Source organism: Taudactylus pleione, unplaced genomic scaffold (assembly GCF_031769625.1).
Source record: "Taudactylus pleione unplaced genomic scaffold, aTauple2 ptg000547l, whole genome shotgun sequence".
Classification (NCBI taxonomy): Eukaryota; Metazoa; Chordata; class Amphibia; order Anura; family Myobatrachidae; genus Taudactylus; species Taudactylus pleione.
The window spans coordinates 3,408,223-3,431,026 of NW_028284949.1; the positions used below are offsets into that span (position 1 = coordinate 3,408,223).

General features: G+C 48.4%; 1 pseudogene; it reads right to left on the reverse strand.

The window, feature by feature from the left end:
• The window catches only part of LOC148500786 (uncharacterized), an 89,100-nt pseudogene that overhangs the window by 60,618 nt on the left and 5,678 nt on the right, over nt 1-22,804 (reverse strand).

A 22,804-nucleotide genomic window follows, 5' to 3' on the forward strand; every position in this document is an offset into this window, starting at 1 on the left:
ATGCACATGCAGGTTGGATAGGTTCTTGTAGTGCACCAGCTATGACAGCAAATAGTCTATGCAAAATAATTAGCTCCAAGCAGGGTTATGCACATGCAGGTTGGATAGGTTCTTGTAGTGCACCAGCTATGACAGCAAATAGTCTATGCAAAATAATGAGCTCCATGCAGGCTAATGCACATGCAGGTTGGATAGGTTCTTGTAGTGCACCCGCTATAACAGCAAATAGTCTATGCAAAATAATGAGCTCCAAGCAGGGTTATGCACATGCAGGTTGGATAGGTTCTTGTAGTGCACCAGCTATGACAGCAAATAGTCTATGCAAAATAATTAGCTCCAAGCAGGGTTATGCACATGCAGGTTGGATAGGTTCTTGTAGTGCACCGGCTATAACAACAAATAGTCTATGCAAAATAATGAGCTCCATGCAGGCTAATGCACATGCAGGTTGGATAGGTTCTTGTAGTGCACCGGCTATAACAACAAATAGTCTATGCAAAATAATGAGCTCCATGCAGGCTAATGCACATGCAGGTTGGATAGGTTCTTGTAGTGCACCGGCTATAACAACAAATAGTCTATGCAAAATAATGAGCTCCAAGCAGGGTTATGCACATGTAGGTTGGATAGGTTCTTGTAGTCCACCTGCTATAACAGCAAATAGTCTATGCCAAATAATTAGCTCCAAGCAGGTTGGATAGGTTCTTGTAGTGTACCGGCTATATCAACAAATAGTCTATGCAAAATAATGAGCTCCATGCAGGGTTATGCACATGCAGGTTGGATAGGTTCTTGTAGTGCACCAGCTATGACAGCAAATAGTCTATGCAAAATAATTAGCTCCAAGCAGGGTTATGCACATGCAGGTTGGATAGGTTCTTGTAGTGCACCGGCTATAACAACAAATAGTCTATGCAAAATAATGAGCTCCAAGCAGGGTTATGCACATGCAGGTTGGATAGGTTCTTGTAGTGCACCCGCTATAACAGCAAATAGTCTATGCAAAATAATGAGCTCCAAGCAGGGTTATGCACATGCAGGTTGGATAGGTTCTTGTAGTGCACCAGCTATGACAGCAAATAGTCTATGCAAAATAATTAGCTCCAAGCAGGGTTATGCACATGCAGGTTGGATAGGTTCTTGTAGCGCACCGGCTATAACAACAAATAGTCTATGCAAAATAATGAGCTCCATGCAGGCTAATGCACATGCAGGTTGGATAGGTTCTTGTAGTGCACCGGCTATAACAACAAATAGTCTATGCAAAATAATGAGCTCCATGCAGGCTAATGCACATGCAGGTTGGATAGGTTCTTGTAGTGCACCGGCTATAACAACAAATAGTCTATGCAAAATAATGAGCTCCAAGCAGGGTTATGCACATGTAGGTTGGATAGGTTCTTGTAGTCCACCTGCTATAACAGCAAATAGTCTATGCCAAATAATTAGCTCCAAGCAGGTTGGATAGGTTCTTGTAGTGTACCGGCTATATCAACAAATAGTCTATGCAAAATAATTAGCTCCATGCAGGGTTATGCACATGTAGGTTGGATAGGTTCTTGTAGTGCACCGACTATGACAGCAAATAGTCTATGCAAAATAATGAGCTCCGAGCAGGGTTATGCACATGCAGGTTGGATAGGTTCTTGTAGTGCTCCGGCTATAACAAGAAATAGTCTATGCAAAATAATTAGCTCCAAGCAGGGTTATGCACATGCAGGTTGGATAGGTTCTTGTAGTGCTCCGGCTATAACAAGAAATAGTCTATGCAAAATAATTAGCTCCAAGCAGGGTTATGCACATGCAGGTTGGATAGGTTCTTGTAGTGCACCGACTATGACAGCAAATAGTCTATGCAAAATAATGAGCTCCGAGCAGGGTTATGCACATGCAGGTTGGATAGGTTCTTGTAGTGCTCCGGCTATAACAAGAAATAGTCTATGCAAAATAATTAGCTCCAAGCAGGGTTATGCACATGCAGGTTGGATAGGTTCTTGTAGTGCACCGGTTATAACAGTAAACAGTCTAAATACAAACACCAATCACTTATCAAGAGAGTGTTGCCAACTGAGGTCACACAGGGCTAAGAGATTACCAGCTACCAGAAAGCAATACTAAACAGGTTATGCAATAGTTAAGCAGGTACAGATTTAGCACTAAATCAGCGAATACACTTGAATAATACAGTGGGCAGTAAACAGCATTACAGAATAATATAGCAGACGAAGGGCCACGGCGGGCCACTATCAACCAATTAATTAACAACAATGGCCAACCATAAACAGATAAAAATACATATCAATGGCATGACATTTAGTTTAAAGATAAACATAGGAAGTATTGTACATCACCCACAGTTGCATCAGACATGAGCCGACACAAATAAATCACGTCCCCTCCCAGACATGAGCTGGAGGTTCACAGGAGAGAAATAACCACCAATATGAATCTTGGGGGACAGAAGGGATAACGTATCCCTTCCCCCCCTATTTCAACACTTTACGTAATTTAAAGACACTCTCAATGACAGTTTAAATGGCAGGCTAGTATGAACTGATAACCCCCTGTGTGGGCCTAAACGTAGGTACTGGGCACAACTGCACGGCGGCAGCTCCTAGGAGGGGAGAAGTGATCCACTAAAAGGGCTGGGGACACACTAGAAGGCATTATGGGGAGGAGTAAAGGGGTAGACACAGTCTCACCACAGGCAGGGGCTCTTCCGCCCAAATGGATTCCTCGATACTGGAACAGGCACAGCCCGGGATGCAAAGCACCGCACCAGGTTGCGATTAGTCGCTATGTCTGGAGGCACATGAGCTGGATAATCTGCTCCACAGGCTCAGGCAGCAGGCAACACTGCACAGGTTAAGATAGCGAGATCTCCCAGTGACCCGTTAACACAACAGCAGACGCAGCTCCTCAATCAGGGATATCCATTACAGCATCCGACAGTGCTTCTTCCTTCAGGGCTCCGTACAGGCAGCCAGTCGTCAGCGGTATCGCGGATCCTCCTCCCCACGCTCCGGTTCTCCGCAGCGTCCTCTTCACCGGATGGCACAGCTCCTTTATCCGCCAACGATCTCGCCCAGCAGCGCGTCCTCTCCCCGGCGGCAGTCTCACTCCTCTTCTGGGGCTGTCCTCTTCATTGCCCGTGCTAGCCAGCAGTCCAGTTCATTCTCTGCGTGGGGTCTTCCTCTAAACGGGGATCCCCAAGAGTGGAGACTGCATCTAGCTCCAGGCAGCAGAGATCTTCTGGCTCCGGCAACGGTCACCAGCTCCTCAGTGGGGGTCCTCTGGTCCGCGGGCACTGCTCCAGGTAGCCTGCGGCTGAAGGGGTCTTCTCCCCGGGTCCATCAGCACTCCCAGCAGTCCTCTGCGGAAGCTCTTTCTAGCGGGGCAGACAGCAGAGATGTCGGTGGGTCTGGATGCCACTTCACTTCCCCGGCAGCAGCGCTCCCCAGTCAGCAGCAGTGGGACCCTCTCCTGGGTCCTAGCAACAGTCAACAGTGGCAGGTGAGTCAGGCACAGGTGCCACTCCAGACAGTCCCGACAGTACTCTCCTAGGGGGTGGCAGGTTCAGCAGCACTCCCCACTCCGTCCCGCAATCCTCCCCAACAGCGGGGATCCTCCCAGCAGCCCGGCCAGCTCTTTAGTTTGGGACAGCAGTGCTGCCCACATGCAGCCCATCTCACAGGGCAGCAGCCCGGCAGGTCTCTCCGGGCTATTTATAACTTTGGTGCCTTCTCTGGCCCTCCTCCCTGGCACAGTCCGGGAATAATTATTGGACCAGGGGATCCAGTAGCAGACCACCCACAGATCCCTCTGCCCTGCAACCTGGGGGTCAATCAATGGGGGGGCCATTTTCCAGGGTTTCTGGGTAGCTGGACAGAGCACTAATCTTCCCTTGGGCTGCACATGCCCAGAAGGGACTAACAGAGGCAGGGTCACTATATCTGCCTATTATAAGGAATGGGGCTGCAGTATATCTATGTGTACATACAAAAAAAAAAATTGGGGGACCCCTATTTGGGACACAAATATGGGGGTAGCACAGGGTAACACCAGCTTTTGAGGGATCCCAGCATGCCCTGCAGCCGCCGCGTCACTCTGCGCATGCATGCGCAGATGGACTCCCGGTTCATAAACCCGGATGTCCAGGGCGCAGCGTTGATCGCAAAGGACAGTTCTTATTGGAAGAGCCGTTATTTGTTGTACTGATTGAATATGTGATCAGTAAGGAAGCGGTGACTGGCGGGATGTACTCCACACGGTTAGTACATCCCGCTCCCTGTAAGTTTGTTTATTTGCTGTTAATCACGCCCTTTTCCAACCTGTTATGCTAATTGTGTTTACATCTGGCATCAGCATAGCCTGACATCTATAGATTGTGGACCTCATTCAGAGGCGGTCGCAATAAGCGATTGCTCTCTCTGAATGAGGGCGGGCGCTTCTGTTATTTTGGTGCGGCCTCCTGGTCGCAAGCTAAGCTGTGGGTTACCACCCACAGCTTAGCTAGCGACCAGGGTGATGGTCGCGATGGTGATCACCATCACGACCATCGGGGCTTGCGACCAGATCCTAAGGTTGGGTCTGGGCACTCGCAAGCCCCAGGGAGCTTCCTGCTCTGATCGAGCAGGAAGCTCCCCACTGACATCACTGATGATGTCAGTGCAGCACCCACAAAATGGTAGGCGTTCCTTAAGGAACGCCTCCGTTTTCTAAACCACCCCCCTGGCCCACCTACAAAAAGGGGTGAGCTGTCGATCAACATCGACAGCCGCCCCTTTTGTAGTGAGCTCCGGAGCGAGAGAGTTTGTCTCTCGCTCCGGGGCTTGCGGACGCGCAATGCGGCCGCTGCGCGTGCGCAGGGCCACCCATCGATCCGGTTGCGAGCACACCGGTGCTTGCAACCGGGTCAGAATGACCCCCGGTGTATGGTGGTACAATCTTTTCTTCCAATATTATAGACAGATGAGTTTCGGGGATGGCAAGTTGTAGATTGTATAGGTGTGTACACAAGGTGCAATAAATAGAAAATAGCAATAACCAATAATAAAAAAATAATTACTAAGCATTATGCCTGGCATTGATCTATTCGTAGTTACCAGCTTGTTTGCCCCTGATATGCCAGTTTTTAACTTTTCTGATGTGCGTGTGAGTTATCCTACGTAACCCATTGTGCTAATAACATACTATACTATGGGCCTGATACAGAGTTGTACAGTATTGTACAGCTGCAGGTAAAACGGCTGTGCGGTACCCTGCAACTAATATGCTCATACAGCAGGAGGCGTCTGGTTTAAAGAGACGCCTCCTGACAGCATCGCAGATCTGAGTGCTGCATATAAAGACGCAGCATCGGATCTTTTGCAAGACCATCGGCTATTTGAGTAACCCTGGGAAACTGTGAGAGATCTTGCAGTAGAAGGCCGGTGCATGTGCAATACAGACCCTGCGCATGTGCCAATCCTCTAACATCGGAGTACTACACAAAACAGATAAGTGTTGATGTTGCCTATAGCTACCAACCAGATTCTATCTATCATTTCTCTATTGCATTCTAGAAAATAATACACATAATCTGATTGGTTGCATCGGACAACATCACCAATTTTCTATTTTAGAAGATTCAGTAAATATAACCCTTAAGGGCTAATATTGAGTCAGATGCAGGTGCGGCCATGTCTGCGTCGTTTGCTGCAGTTGTGTCTGCGTCGTTTGCTGCAGTTGTGTCTGCGTCGTTTGATGCAGTTGTGTCTGCGTCGTTTGCTGCAGTTGTTTCTGCCTCGTTTGCTGCAGTTGTGTCTGCGTCGTTTGCTGCAGTTGTGTCTGCGTCGTTTGCTGCAGTTGTGTCTGCGTGGTTTGCTGCAGTTGTGTCTGCGTCGTTTGATGCAGTTGTGTCTGCCTCGTTTGCTGCAGTTGTGTCTGCCTCGTTTGCTGCAGTTGTGTCTGCGTCGTTTGCTACAGTTGTGTCTGCGTCATATGCTGCAGTTGTGTCTGCGTTGTTTGCTGCAGTTGTGTCTGCGTCGTTTGCTGCAGTTGTGTCTGCGTCGTTTGCTACAGTTGTGTCTGCGTCGTTTGCTGCAGTTGTGTCTGGTCGTTTGCTGCAGTTGTGTCTGCGTGGTTTGCTGCAGTTGTGTCTGCGTCGTTTGATGCAGTTGTGTCTGCCTCGTTTGCTGCAGTTGTGTCTGCCTCGTTTGCTGCAGTTGTGTCTGCGTCGTTTGCTACAGTTGTGTCTGCGTCATATGCTGCAGTTGTGTCTGCGTTGTTTGCTGCAGTTGTGTCTGCGTCGTTTGCTGCAGTTGTGTCTGCGTCGTTTGCTACAGTTGTGTCTGCGTCGTTTGCTGCAGTTGTGTCTGGTCGTTTGCTGCAGTTGTGTCTGCGTCGTTTGCTGCAGTTGTGTCTGCGTCGTTTGCTGCAGTCGTGTCTGCGTTGTTTGCTAGTTTCATGGGCGATTTTCACAAAACTGAGATATCCACTTGCAGCATCTTCAGAAAGTGTATATCTGTCGTAAGGCCCCATACACGGGGCGATTTGTATCCGATCCGATCTCGCATACGATTCCCTTGAAAATTCTTCCCTTGACATTCTGTACGATTTGTATTTAGAAATGGTGCAATTCTACAAACGACCATACGATCCGATGTATCTTAAACGATTGTAAATAATTTACGATCAATCGTATGCAGCAAATACACACACGATGCATCTGTTGGAATGACACAAGGGGAGGGCTTATCTAGGGGGTATAAAAGGCAGCATCCATGTTAGATCTGTGCACACTGCTCAGTGACTAGTGAGGCTTGGTTTTATATCATGCTGAACGCTGTACTTTGCTAGTGTGTTTTGCTTTGTTAAGACTTGCCTTTTACAAAGTGTGTTATTTCTCTACTTTTTGATGGATTCCATTAGAGATGAGCGTGTTCGGTTCTCAGAGAACCAAACCCACCCGAATTTCGAGGATGCGGGGCGATCCGAGGCGATCCCTAATCGAGGCAAAACCTCGCGATCTGCTGTCAGATCTCGAGGTTTTGCCTTGAGCGGCCATTTTTTAAAATCCCTTTGCCTTCAATGGGCAAAGCACTGATTGGCTGACAGAGCCATCTGTCACGGCTCTCAGCCAATCAGCATTAAGCCCATTGAATGCAGGGAAAAAAGAAGAGGGTGCTGGTACACGTTGCCGGCAACTCCAGCTGCCAACAAACCTGCTGCCGGCACCCCCCGCTGCCGACACACCAGCTGTCGGCAGCCCCACTGCTGACACCGCCGGCAGCCCCACTGCTGACACCACTAGCTCTCCCATGCTTCCGACACCGCCGGCAGCTTACATTGAGAACACCCCTGCACTGCCGACATAGTCAGCAAACCTGCACTGAGGACACCGCTGGCACCCCCACTTTGCCGACACCGCCGGTACCCTGCACTGAGGACACTGCCAGCACTCCCACACTGCCATTCCATGTTCTGAGGACACCGTCGGCAACCTCCGCACTGCCAACACAGCCAGCAAACCTGCACTGAAGACACCGCTGGCACCCCCACACTGCCAACACTGCCGGTACCCTTCACTGAGGACACTGCCAGCACTTCCACACTGCCATTCCATTTACTGAGGACACAGTCAGCAACCCCTGCACTGCCGACACAGCCAGCAAACCTACACTGAAGACACCGCTGGCACCCCCGACATCGCCAGTACCCTTCACTGAGAACACTGCCAGCACTTCCACACTGCCATTCCATTTACTGAAAACACCGTCAGCAACCCCCGCACTGCCGACACAGCCAGCAAACCTGCACTGAAGACACCTCTGGAACCCCCGCACTGCTGACACCCTTCACTGAAGACACTGCCAGCACTCCCACACTGCCATTCCATTTACTGAGAACACCGTCAGCAACCCCCGCACTGCCGACACAGCCAGCAAACCTGCACTGAAGACACCGCTGGCACCCCCGCACTGCCGACATCGCCGGTACCCTTCACTGAGGACACTGCCATCCCTGCAGCACTGCCATCCGATGTACTGAGGACACCGTCGGCAACCCCGTACTGTCGACACTGCTGTCACAGTAAGTGTACTTTTGGTGTATCCAACCTGCACTGCATCCAACCTACTATGTATCCCGCACTGTATTCAACCCACACTGCAGCCGGCCTCCACTGTATCCAACCCACACTGTATCCCGCACTATATCAGACCCGCGCTGTATCCAACCCACACCGTATCCCGCACTATATTAGACCCGCACTGTAACCCACACCGTATCCCGCACTATATTAGACCCGCACTGTAACCCATACCGTATCCCGCACTATATTAGACTCGCACTGTAACCCACACCGTATCCCGCACTATATTAGACTCGCACTGTAACCCACACTGTATCCCGCACTATATTAGACTCGCACTGCAACCCACACCGTATCCCGCAATATATTAGACCCGCACTGTAACCCACACCGTATCCCGCACTATATTAGACTCGCACTGTAACCCACACCGTATCCCGCACTATATTAGACTCGCACTGCAACCCACACCGTATCCCGCAATATATTAGACCCGCACTGTAACCCACACCGTATCCCGCACTATATTAGACTCGCACTGTAACCCACACTGTATCCCGCACTATATTAGACCCGCACTGTAACCCACACCGTATCCCGCACTATATTAGACCCGCACTGTAACCCACACTATATTAGACTCGCACTGCAACCCACACCGTATCCCGCAATATATTAGATCCGCGCTGTAACCCACACTGTATCCCGCACTATATTAGACCCGCACTGTAACCCACACTGTATCCCGCACTATATTAGACTCGCACTGTAACCCACACCGTATCCCACACTATATTAGACCCGCACTGTAACCCACACTGTATCCCGCACTATATTAGACTCGCACTGTAACCCACACTGTATCCCGCACTATATTAGACCCGCACTGTAACCCACACTGTATCCCGCACTATATCAGACCCGCACTGTAACCCACACCGTATCCCGCACTATATTAGACTCGCACTGTAACCCACACTGTATCCCGCACTATATTAGACTCGCACTGTAACCCACACCGTATCCCGCACTATATCAGACTCGCACTGTAACCCACACCGTATCCCGCACTATATTAGACCTGCGCTGTAACCCACACCGTATCCCGCACTATATCAGACTCGCACTGTAACCCACACCGTATCCCGCACTATATTAGACCCGCGCTGTAACCCACACCGTATCCCGCACTATATCAGACTCGCACTGTAACCCACACTGTATCCCGCACTATATTAGACCCGCGCTGTAACCCACACTGTTTCCGACCTGCACTGTTTCTGACTCACAGGTGCGGAAGGTACGAGCACTGTTTTTAATGGTCAGGGAGATTTTGGGGAACTGTTCAAGAAAACGTCTGATTGATCGAGGCTTTACAAGGGTCAGTCATTGGTGGCCCGGCACCCCCCATGAGGAAAATACAGACTGGGCAGTGAGAATAGGCATGTGCTGGGGGCAACTAATTGTTTTGAGCAAGGATATTACAGGCACGGTGTTGATTTGTAGTAAATGTCTGAGTTGCATTGTTACTTTCTATTGAACGTACTTGTTAGTTGGTTTGGCCTATGTCTGTGTTGGTGAACAATATTGTGTGAAGTGGTCAAAATTGACTGGAAATTACTGGAAATAAATGTTATTGAGGTTAATAATACTGTAGGGACAAAAAAAGGCCCAAATTATGTGATTTTAGCTGTTTTTATCATTTTTTGAAAAAAAATATCCAGATCCAAAACCAAAACCGAAAAACAAAACACCAAAAAAAAAATAATCCAAAACCAGAGTCAGATCCAAAACCAGGGGAGATCCAGATCCAAAACCAAAACACGGGTGTCAGTGCACATCTCTAGTTATAAATATGGGTGTCGCCCGGCGATCCGCAATGGAGGCCAAGGAACAAACTGCCCAAGGGGGTCCATTAAGGGGCCCGGCACTTAATACATAACCCTTCCTGAGTCAAATCCTCTGTACTCACACCTGCAGCGGAATCGGTATGTTACACCACCGGCCGCATGTTTTGGTGAGGTTACACTGTCCTTTTAGGAGTTCATATTCACATAAATTTACAAACTGCAAAATATGTGGGTGTGGTCACTATCCCAAAAGTTATTGGCTCAGTATATGACACTTAAGTTTAAGAAAGCCACACAGGGCCGGCGCTACCACTAGGCAAACTTAGGCAGCTACCTATGGCGCCGGCCACTAGAGGGCGCTTTTCTGTCCACATATCAGGAGCCTGAAGGATCGCCACGCCCCTCCATGTGATGTCACACAAGGGGCGGGGCCACAATTGCCAGTGATTACAGCAATACCCGAAGCATCCTCCTCAGGATACTTTGGGGAGCTGTAAGGGCAGCAGTGTGACCGACTTGTTACTCATGGGCTGGCTGCTGGCACTGACAGACTGTATGTGGTACTCTAGAGAAAGATGGCTGATTGCAGAAATCCCCATGTGGGTGCTGAGCGAATTTCATAGTACAGGAGTAATCAAGGGACATCTCAGATGGTGGTGACCAAGCTCTGGAGATGGTTCACGGATTAGAGATGGTGGAATGAGAATTGTGGTGGATTTATAATTATAATGATATTAGCAGCGATCATCATAAGTTGGAGGTGGTGGTGACCAAGCTCTGGAGATGGTTGGATAAACGGAGATAGTGGAATGAGACTCAGGCTGGCTGCTGGTACTGTGCTGCACATAGTCACACACACAGCCTGCCAGTACCAGCAGCAGCCTGTGCCCGTGATGTGATGAGGAGAAGAGCGCATTGTGTGCTACCGCATTCATTCACTTACCGTCTCCTCCGCACGGACGCCCTCACCGCCTCGTCCATACCTCCGCACCCGCCCAGTGCTGCTCAGCCTCAGGGTTGCTGATGGCGCTTAGTGAGCCCCACAAACTCGTCGTCCAGTCCGGTGGCTGGCAGTCCATCCGCCCGCCCACGCTAGCTGTGAAGGCTGAAGCAGGCTAAGCTAGCAGCCAGTGGCCACTGTAGTATCCGCACCGGTACCACGTCTTCCACATAGCCGCTGCCCGCCGAAATCACAGACTGCGCGGGCCAGGAAGGGATGGCGTGTGACGGGGGTAGGGCGAAAGTGCACCAGTGGGGTGGGTGGGCTGGGCAGAGCCCGGCATGACAGTGACAGCCAGAGCCGGGCCAGCCAGGGAAAATGCCGGTAGAAAATCAGCGCGCCCTCTGTAGGTGGCGCCCTTGTGCGGCCGCTCAGTTGGAACATGCCTGGAGCCGGCCCTGATTCTAGGCACCCTGCTAGCCAGATGAGGCTATCATAAAAAAGTTTTGAGGGCCAGACTAAATGATTACAGGGGCCTTATACGGCCCCCGGGCCTGAGGTTCCCCATCCCTGATCTACATGCTGCAGGCGGGAGGTTCCCCTGCTCTGAGCTAGTGTAATGTGCTGTGCTGTCCAGGCTGTCATCCCTCACACAGCCAGCCAACAGGACAGCTCCGACCCTGCTGCTCCTTCCTCTCCCCTCCTCACTCCAGTCCCAGACTCCCAGCCAGTCACAGAGTAGCTCCGCCCCCTAGATGGCACAGTGCCTGAGACGAGGAGCTGTGATGGCTAGGAGCAGCAGCAGCCATGCTGAGAGAGTGGCAGTCAGGCTGGTAAGTGATGGGAGCTGCTGACTGTGTATATCCTGTGTCAGAGGTAACCTGACACCAACAAGTGCAGCACATGGAATTATTTAGTTATGAAAACACTTCTGTGCCCCCCTCCCCCCTGCTGCTGGAGGCTGATAGAGATGAGTTAATTCCCCCATACACCAGCAATTGATTGCAGCAATCGTGCAATTTGCAATCGATTGTGTATAAAAATCTTTCCCTTATTTCAATCGATTGCAGATTGCAGAATTGCCACAATCGATTGAAAAAGGAAAAGATTTTATACACAATCGATTGCAAATTGCACGATTGCTGCAATCAATTGCTGATGTATGGGGGCCTTAAGGCTCCCAAACAGAAAGTGTGCATGACATGTGGGGCAGATATAGGATCTATACAATATCTTAGGTCCTTACAGCTATATAGTACTCTGCATCTCCCCTGCTGTAAGAGGTCTGGCTATAACTACACTCTGGGCCTGATTCAGAGTCGCACGTAAACGGCCGCTTGTTCGCTCCGAGCGATGTTCGCACATCTGCGTATGCGTTTTAGTATGCATGCGCGAACCAGTCAGTGCGGTCAAAAATCGTGTGCTAGCAAAATAGCGAATGCCTGCTAATTTGAGTGACAGAATGAGGCGTTTGTGGGTGGTAACAGGGGAAGGTGCTTGAAAATGGGGAGTGGAGATCCGAACGCAGGCGTGCCAAACGGTCAAAACGGGCGTTTTAAGGGTGTGCATAATTAACAAAGCAGCGTCATCGACCACGTCACTTGGTTGTCTTTTAGCCTGAACTGCTCGCATGATTGCGGTAGGAAAATCCAACCACAAGCACTGCGAGCAGTTCATACGCCTTTCGATGTTCCCGATTAATCAAATAAATAGAGATGACGTAGGATGCGAGTGGCCAGGGGGCGTTCTTTCCAAAATAGTGAGCGCATGTTTCGTTCGCTCGTTCAGACATAGAGGCGTCAACAGACCGCAAAGAGCGAGCGCTTCATTTAAATAGCCAGACCCTTTTTCTGAACGAGCGTCCGCAAATAGCACTCGGCTCTGAATCAGGCCCTCAGTGCTCCTAGGTGTGATATTGCTCAAAACTACAATCATACTGTATTGTACCTGAACGCTGAGCTGTAATGTTTTGAAAATACACTTTTTGTTTTTTTACAAATCATCTGCTCGCAGCATCTGCTGTTCCTAACATGGTATGTATATATATAGATAGATAGATATAGATATATAGACATATATATATATAGATATATTATATTGTATGACAAACAATAGGGTGACAGCGACCTCTGGTGTCCCAAGCCCGTGAAATTATGACAGAGCAGTGTGTTAAAAATATAACATCAGTTTTATTTAGTAAAAATAAATCAGGCAAAAAATATATTCCATAAAATATCATTTTAAATGTGGCTAGAAATAGGTAGAATGATAACACAACACTTATATATATATATACTTACTATATCATCCCTTCGGTCATGTGAATATTATTAGGGAGCTGTGTCCATGAGCTGGGCGGAGGGTTTGGGGGAAAACAGGGGTGGCATTGTGAACCTTTGCCTAGGGCGCCCTGACACCTTGCGCCGGTCCTGAAGCCACAAAGTACCCTTTTTTTGTCTAAGTCACTTTCGACGTCACTTTAGACGTTCCCCATGTGTTACTTCTATTATACTTTATTTATATTGTGCTAAAATAAACTGTGGCGTCAAACATAAGTACGAAAATAAACAAATGACAAGAGAAGGGGGTGGATTTAAGGTAATAGTCAACAAAAACAGGTATTTGAAGTGATAGCAGTAGGATTGAGGACCTAATTCAGAAGCGGCCGTATGGTCTACGACCGCACGCTCGCCTCGATGTTTTGCCAGTGCGGAAACGCACGAGGGAGCCGGCTCCCTCGTGCGCATGCGTGAGACCCGCTACGACCGACAGCGCTGGTCGTAGCGGGTCTCTTTCCAAAGGGGGCGAGCTGTCGATGTTGATTGACAGCTCGCCCCATTTGGAAAGCGGGCCGTGGGGGTGGCAGCCCAAACGGAGGCATTCCCATGGGAACACCTACCATTTGGGGGAGGCCCCACTGACATCACTAGTGATGTCAGTGGAGAGCTTCCGGCTCTGACAGAGCCAGAAGCTCTCCAGGGCTTACAAGTGAGACCCTACCCTAGGGTCTCGTCGTAAGCCCCGATGGTCGCGATGGTCAATGACCATCGCGACCATCACCCTAGCGGCCGTTAGAGCTGTGGGTGTTAACCCACAGCCTAACGACCGCAACAGAGGCGGGCGGTCAGGATGCAAGTGGCCGCCCAGTTTCTGAGCGACCGCTTGCATCCTCCGACCGCCTGTGAATGAGGCCCTGAATGCTTAAAGATAGGTAGCCGCAGTAATATGGGATAGCATATGGATACTATATTCACAGGAGTGAGAATTTAATTACAGGTATACACAAGGAGTCCAACCCTGGCGGAATGTGTCCTCATCATGCTGCTGTTCGGTAGTCTGATGTTAGGTGCCATAAAACCAGATCTGATGTCAGAGAAGAGGTCTGAGTAGATCTTCTGATATAAAGATTTGCATGAGAAGTAGAAATGTGCATTCCAAAAGCATTTCTCTACATCACAGGTTCTCAAACTTGGTCCTCAGAACTCCAAACAGTGCATGTTTTTCAGGTCTCCTCACATAATCGCAAGTGTTTTAAAATGTGTCAGTGAATAATGAATACACCTGTGCACCTGCTATGTGACTTGGAAAACGTGAAATGTGTGGGATCCTGAGGACCGAGTTTGAGAACCACTGCTTTATATTCTGGTTCTCATGTCCGGTTTGGCTTTTGACTGACTGTGATAGGCTGAAGAAAGATTGAGTTTAATACTGAAACTTTTGAAAACTGCTCTCCAGAATTATGAAATAAATTGCATCCCACAATCTACAGTGCATCCGGAAAGTATTCACAGCGCTTCACTTTTTCCACATTTTGTTATGTTACAGCCTTATTCCAAAATGGAATAAATTCATTTTTGTCCTCAAAATTCTACACACAATACCCCATAAAAACAACATGTAAAAAGTTTTTTTTTAGATTTTTGCAAATTTAATAAAAAAAAAATAACAACTAAGAAATCACATGTACATAAGTATTCACAGCCCTTAGCCTAGAGCTGTAGTGAAAAATAGGGGACACAAATTGTGTGGAGCCCCCCTAATTTTTTTCTAACCAGCACTAGGCTGTAACAGCCAGAGCAGTTGTCAATATACCACGGAGACACATAGCGTGGGGCCTGTCTGCCATAACGTCAACCAGCCCTAGACTGCTGGAACCCCTAGAGAAGTGGGGATTCCAAAAAACAATGCCCCCCCCCCTAAGGACAACTAGCCCTGGATATTTCACCTGTAAAAAAATAAATAAAATAAATGACAGGACATACTATTATTATTATATTTTATTTATAGGGCACCACAAGTGGTCCGCAGCGCCGTACATACAGTAAAGGGTACACAGAACATTACATTACAATACAGTAACCAACTTATAAACAGAGCACAAGTAACAATTAGCAACACAATTCTCCATACACAATACAGCTGGGAAGGTGAAGGCTGTCATAGAAGTGCTAGAGAAGAAGGCTGTGAGACAGTGGGGAGGAGGACCCTGCTCCTAGGAGCTTACAATCTAGGGGAAAGGGGAGACATACAGATGACATGAGGCATGAGTATGTAGAGGGGGACCTGAGTGGAGGAAGTAAGCAGGGTAGAGATGGCTGAGGCGGGAGGGACAGAGACCTGGTAACATGGTTATGTGGTGGAAGGGTATGCTTTGGTGAACAGGTGGGTTTTCAGTGCACATTTGAAGCTCTGCAGGGTCGGGGAGAGCCTGATCGAGTGAGAGAGCTCATTCCAGTGAAGGGGGGCTGCACGAGCAGAATCTTGGATACGTGCATGAGATGAAGTAACCAGGGTGGAGGAGAGGTAACAGTCATTGGCAGACCGAAGTGAGCGGGAGGGAGTATGTAAGGAAATGAGGTTTGAGAAGTAGGGAGCAGTAGAGTTAGAGAGGGCCTTGTATGTGAAGGTGAGGAGTTTGAAGAGGATTCTGTAGGGGAATGGGAGCCAGTGCAGGTTTTGGCAGAGGGGAGCAGCAGAAGTGGAACGGCGGGAGAGGAATATAAGTCTAGCTGCCGCATTGAGAACAGACTGGAGGGGAGCAAGATGGCAAAGTGGAAGGCCAGTAAGGAGAAGGTTGCAGTAGTCAAGCCGAGAAATGATTAGTGAATGAATAATCAGTTTGGTAGCATTCTGGGAGAGGAAAGGCCTAATACGAGCGATGTTGCGTAGCTGGAGCCGACAGGATTGAGACAGAGATTGAATGTAGGGTGTGAAGGAGAGGGTGGAGTCAAGGGTGACACCCAAGCAGCGAAGTTGGGGGACAGGGGAGATGATTGTGTTGTCAACAGTGATAGCGAGATTGGTTGAAGTGGAGACTCTATTAGGGGGAAAGATGATGAGTTCGGTTTTGTCCATGTTGAGCTTCAGAGAGCGCTCTGACATCCAGGAAGAGATGGCGGAGAGGCAACTGGTTACCTGAGAGAGGACAGAAGGGGAGAGTTCAGGAGAGAAGAGGTATAGTTGTGTATCATCGGTGGTATTGGAGGCCAAAGGAGCTGATGAGTTCTCCTAGTTTAGAAGTGTACAGGGAGAAGAGCAGTGGGCCCAGGACAGAACCCTGTGGGACACCAACGGGAAGGGTGGAAGGGGGGGAGGTGGAGCCGGAGGAAGACACAGAGAAGGAGCGGTTGGTGAGGTAAGAAGTGAACCAGGCATGGACGGTGTTAGAGATCCCAAAGGTCTGAAGGGTGCGAAGGAGGAGAGTATGGTCTACGGTGTCAAAGGCTGCAGAGAGGTCCAGGAGGATGAGCAGAGAGAAGTGGCCCCTGGATTTGGCTGCAAGCAGGTCATTGGTGACTTTGGCCAGGGCAGTTTCAGTGGAGTGACGTTGGCGAAAGCCAGATTGGAGAGGATCAAGGATGGAGTTGTCAGAGAGATAGCTGGTGATGCGGCTATAGACAAGCCTCTCAAGTAGTTTGGAGGCAAAAGGGAGAAGAGAAATAGGGCGGTAATTGGCAGGTGAGGACGGGTCGAGGTTGGGTTTTTTAAGAATAGGTGTGACAAGAGCATGTTTGAACGATGAGGGAAAGATGCCGGTGGAGAGAGATAAGTTGAAAAGTTGAGCAAGGTGGGAGCAGGCAGTGGAGGAGAGGGAGCGTAGAAGGCGAGAAGGGAGGGGGTCAAGGGGGCAGGTGGAAGGGGGAGAGGACAAGATGAGGAAGTGGACCTCATCACCCGTGGTGGGGCTGAAGGAGCACAAGATGGGGTGGCCGGGAGGTGCGGATGGTGGGGGAGGTGGTTTTGCAGCAGGGAGATTGGGGGATATACTGTGACGAATTGCCTCAATTTTGGAAGAGAAGAAGGAGGCAAAGTCAAATGCAGTGAAGGAGGACGGAAGGGGTGGAGGTGGGGGGCAGAGGAGGGTGTTGAAAGTACCAAAGAGGCGGCGGGGATTGGAGGACTGAGAGGAGATGAGCAACTGGAAGAAGGATTGCTTGGCGAGGGAGAGGGCCGAGCTGTAGGAAGAGAGGACAAACTTGAAGTGAAGGAAGTCCGCCAAAGAGCGAGTTTTCCTCCAGAGGCGCTCGGCTGTGCGCGAGCAAACCGTGTCAGTTTGGACTGCCAGGGCTGGGGTTTGGACTGACGGATGGGGACAGAGGAGGGGGCAACAGAGTCAAGTGCAGAAATGAGGGTGATGTTGTAGAAAGAGGCTGCCTGGTTAGGGCAGGCCATGGTTGATAGAGGAGAAAGGAGAGTATCAAGTGAGGAAGACAGGACAGCAGGGTCGAGAGACTCATTGCCGCATCACCAGCATCACCAGATTGCTTCTGGTGATGGTGGCTTTGGGTGAGGGGGGGAGTGGAGGACTTGAGAGAGTGAAGGAAAGTAGATGGTGGTCAGAGAGGGGGAAGGGAGAGTTAGAGAAGTCAGAGAGAGCACACAGATGGGTGAAAACGAGGTCAAGGGAGTGGCCGAGGCAGTGGGTAGCAGCGGAGGTCCATTGAGAAAGTCCAAAGGAGGAGGAGAGGGCAAGAAGATTGGTGGATGCAGGATTTGTGATGTCAATAGGGATGTTAAAGTCACCAAGGATTATAGAGGGGAGGTCAGCAGAGAGGAAGTGGGGAATCCAGGCGGCAAAGTTGTCAAGGAATTGGCTGGAGGAGCCTGGGGGACGGTAGATGACTGCAACACGGAGATGAATGGGGTAGAAGAGACGGATAGAGTGGACCTCAAAGGTGGAGAAAGAAAGGGAGGGCTCAGGTGGGATAATGCGAAAGGTACAGTTGGGGGATAAGAGGATGCCAACTCCGCCACCTTGGCGGTTGTCAGGTCTGACAGAGTGAGTGAAGGAGAGGCCCCCATAGGAGAGCGCAGCAGGGGAGGCAATGTCAGAGGAGGAGAGCCAGGTTTCAGTGATAGCGAGAAGATTTAAAGAGTGGGAAATAAAGAGGTCGTGGATAGCAGGCAGTTTATTGCAGACAGATCTGGTATTCCAGAGGGCACAGGAAAATGGGAGGGAGGGGACGGGGGATATGTGGATAAGATTGTCTGGGTCGTGTGTGAGGGGGTGAGGGCTAGATCTAAGGGGAAGGTGTAAGCCGGTGGAGATGGTTGGTATGGGGCGTCAGTGGGGCCGGACCCAGACGGTAGGCGTTCCGATGGGAACGCCTCCGTCTGGGCAGCCACGCCCCCGGCACGCCCACCAAAGGGGGCGTGCTGTCAGTCACCATCGACAGCACGCCCCCTTTGGTGCGAGACCCATAGCGACAGCTTGGCTGTTGCTATGCGGGTCTCGCGCATGCGCACGACGGAGCTCCCTCCGTCGTGCGCATGCGCATTAGGGCACCATCGACCCGCTTGCGAGTGTCCAACGCTCGCGAGAGGGTCTGAATTAGGCCCTCAGAACATGGAAATGGTCTCTCGCCTGTGTGTACTCTTTGCTGTATGGCAACTTTTGATTTCTGTGCAAAACATTTCCCACACTCAGGACATGGAAACCGTTTACCACTAGTGAGAGCTGTATCCGGTTTGTGTAGAGTTGGGGTAATGGGGTTTTCTCGGGAATCTTGTGCGATGTCATTATCTTCTAATTTACAATCTGGAGATAAAATGAGATTTCTCCCAACACTATTTCTGACATTGCAGCCGTCTGTTGGGAATAAAATAAATGTATGGAAATAAAATCACAAAGAGAATACAATTTCTGCTATTGCAAAACACATATAAAGGACTTATGCTTGGGCCGTATGTATTACAACAGTCACCAAAATAAGATGGAACATAACAATTGTAGTTATACCTCCAGCTCAGACATTATGTGATGGCTTTAACACACAATAAGTAAAATTGGCCAGTCCCTGACATTCCAGAAATTCTACTTAACTCTTTTTTCCCCACAACAAAAACAAGTACAATAATGACATCTTTATGGAGGTAGTAAGGAGGAGAGAGGGAGGGCTACACTGCAAGCGGAGAGAGGGAGGGCTACACTGCAAGCGAGAGGAGGTAGTAAGGAGGAGAAAGGGAGGGCTACACTGCAAGCAAGAGGCCAGTGCTCCACATGAGTGACAGGTAAGTGCCATCGGTGATGAGGCCAAGATAGAATATGGTACCTGTAGGGTTTCAATTTAAAAATTATACTGAACTTTGGAGATTACCGTATCAATAGAAGGGGAGGGGGCAGAGGATTTCCATTTGTGGGCTATAGTAGCCTGATTGGCTAGTAAAATATGACCCAATACATAACGATCAAACTTGGGAACAGGCAGGGGATACCAGCATAACCAGGCCAGTGTCAGGTCAGGGAGGACAGGGATTTTCAAGAAGAAATTTGCTTAAAAACCTCCACCCAAAATGGATATATATATAATGGGCAACCCCAAAAACCATGGAATATGCCCACCACCAGGTTGCACAGCCTTCAGCAATACTTCAAGGACGTTGGCCACATTTCATGGAACCTAACAGGAGCAGGATAAGACGCGATAAGACGTGATATACAATCCCACTGCTTGGTAGTGTAGCTGCAACAAAGGTCTGCCTCCCATTGTAGTTGTACCACAGTAATCCTAATCAAAACAGGCTGTGAAAAAAAGATTCCAATATACAATTGCCTCCCCCTGGATTTATGGCAAGACAACTAATTCAGAGGTCGTGCGGGATGCAGACGTAAGATATTGGTGGTTTTATGTGCCTCTTACCCAGTTCGTAATCTGAAGGTACGGCCTGATTTAACCCGAAGTTGGTCAAAAGATAAAAACAACTGAGGAGAGAAAATATCAGTAGGGGTGGGAAGACTGCTCGTCTGTCACAGGGATAGATTCATATCGGGTATTAAACATATGACATAAAATACAGTAATAAACCAATAAAAATAAATTGTTTATACCTAGAAAAAAAACACTGGCTATAATCTCTCAAACATGCCGTATCATATAATGAGACAGTCTCATCTTAAAGGTCGAGAAGGGTGGGAGCGGATTCCACACAAAATGTGATATAGAAATGGTTTATACAACATCAGGGCCTGGAGCCGTGCCTTTAGGGAGTTGTACAATGGCATATTTCACCTCGCACATGGTCCATGGGGCACTCAGGGAATGCTCTTATATGTAGAGGGTATGTTGGGACCAGACAGGAAAGATGATACAGGTGAGTCAGAGTGATGGACATTGGTGCAGAACCAAAATGATACAGTTAGGATTACTAAGACCCTGACTGTCTAGAATGAATTTAATTCTTATACGGACCCAATGACCAGGCAGATTCCGAGCCAATAGTCCACCTGCTTTATTTTATATGATATAATATAACATTTATATAACATATATGGAATGAAAAGAAATTGAACATAGGGGGGAATTCAATTAGCCGCATTAATGCGATCATTTAAAATATGTTACGTTATCACATCCATTGCGGGTTATTACTGCTCATCATGGCTATGCGCATTCTCTATTGTCCTGCAATCCTATTACAAAAGCCAGAATGCGGTATTCGCAATATTATTTTTTGTACATTTTGAAGCGATAAGTATAGGTAAATATGGGGAAATGTGCCTGTACCCCAAAAAAAGGCAAATGGATATAGGATAACAATATGATTAGCGGCCCTAATGAAAGTATTTGGGGTTCTTAAAATTTGTCAAGTGGCTGTTATAGGCATGTTTCTAACACACTGACCTAATGATAGAAAGGGTTTTTTGGCAAAGTAATTGTTCTTTTTAAATTGGGGGTACATAAAATGTCTAAAAAGTTTATATATTTGTATTCATTTAAAAGCTCTAACACCGACCTGCAATCTTAAAAACACCTGTCCCACTCATACAGCACCCCCATATACCTGTGCCACTCATATAGCACCCCCATATAAAGGTCCCACTCATACAGCACCCCCATATACCTGTCACACTCATACAGCACCCCCATATACCTGTCACACTCATATAGCACCCCCATATACCTGTCCCACTCATACAGCACCCCCATATACCTGTCCCACTCATATAGCACCCCCATATACCTGTCACACTCATACAGCACCCCCATATACCTGTCACACTCATACAGCACCCCCATATATCTGTTGCACTCATACAGCACCCCCATATATCTGTCACACTCATATAGCACCCCCATATACCTGTCCCACTCATACAGCACCCCCATATACCTGTCACACTCATACAGCACCCCCATTTATCTGTCCCACTCATACAAGGCTTCTAGGTTTATTTCAAAGTGGGTTTTTTTCTAAGTGGGACTACATGTACAGCATAACTTAAAGAGTTAGTCAGGAGTTAGTCAGGAGGAAGACAGGAGGACAACATTTTAAAAGAACTCTCTATAACTTGGAAAAAGCAAAGGATCTTCTGAGCTTCTGGAAACCCTGCTACTCAGCCACCAGCTTCCATTATAACCTGGACACACCTTTTGCCAACACCCTGCTTCATCACTGTAAGCAACTACCTGCTTACTGAACATTTAATACTTGTATGTTTGCGTTTCTTCTCTACATTGTTTAAATCATTCCAATACCACTGTCAATTTATCTTTATACCACTGTAGTACCCACCATTGTTTCACACGTATACCTTTTTCTATATATATATATATATATATATATATATTCATACTTTAGACTAATTCTCAAGTCTTGCTACTTTAACAGCTCTAAACTCTTTTTTTGGTTATAATATATTACTGTAGTTGTGCCTTTACATCTTCCTGCACTGTTCTTCCTTTTATCTGATGTTGACCTTTGTCCTGTACTGCTCCCTCATCTCACACTCATTACTACTACTGACTTCCCCCCCCCCCGACTGCCTCATCTACACGATGTCTCTTTTCTTCTACTCCTCCCTCACTCAGCTGCTACATTATTTTCTCCTCTACCACCAGTTTTCACCTCTTTTCTCCATCCATAGTCCCCTCTACATTCTCCCCCTCCTCTGTCTCTCTTCATCACATATTAGTCTCTCAACTGCATCTCCCACAACTCCAGTATTATTCACTACTCTTCCACCATGGTCCTGCTGCACCACCACTAAACCCTGCACCCTCTCTTTTCTCCAAGATACTTATCCTTCTCCCCCCCCACACCACACTAAACCTCCACCTTACCCATCACCTGCTGTCACCCTTCCTCATTCAGAAGCCAGCCACATAACCCCACACTCCTTATGCCCCTTCTCTAGATCAATATCACCTCCACACTACATCAACCCTAATAATCTCATTCTCCTCTCGCCTCTTAACTCTATCCCTCTCTCCTGTTCCTTCTGGAAAGCCAGTTTTGTCTATAATAAACTGGTCCCTGTTCATGAGCACTTCATCTGTAATGCCTTGATTCTCCTTGCCATCACCAAACCCTGGGTTTACCCCTCTGACACCACTGCTCCTGCAAAATTCCTCCATCACTTGGCTTCCTGGCTTTTAATCTTCATCTGGGCCCTCAAGACCCATTTCTTCCTCAATGCTTTCCAGCGCTCATCCTAACCCA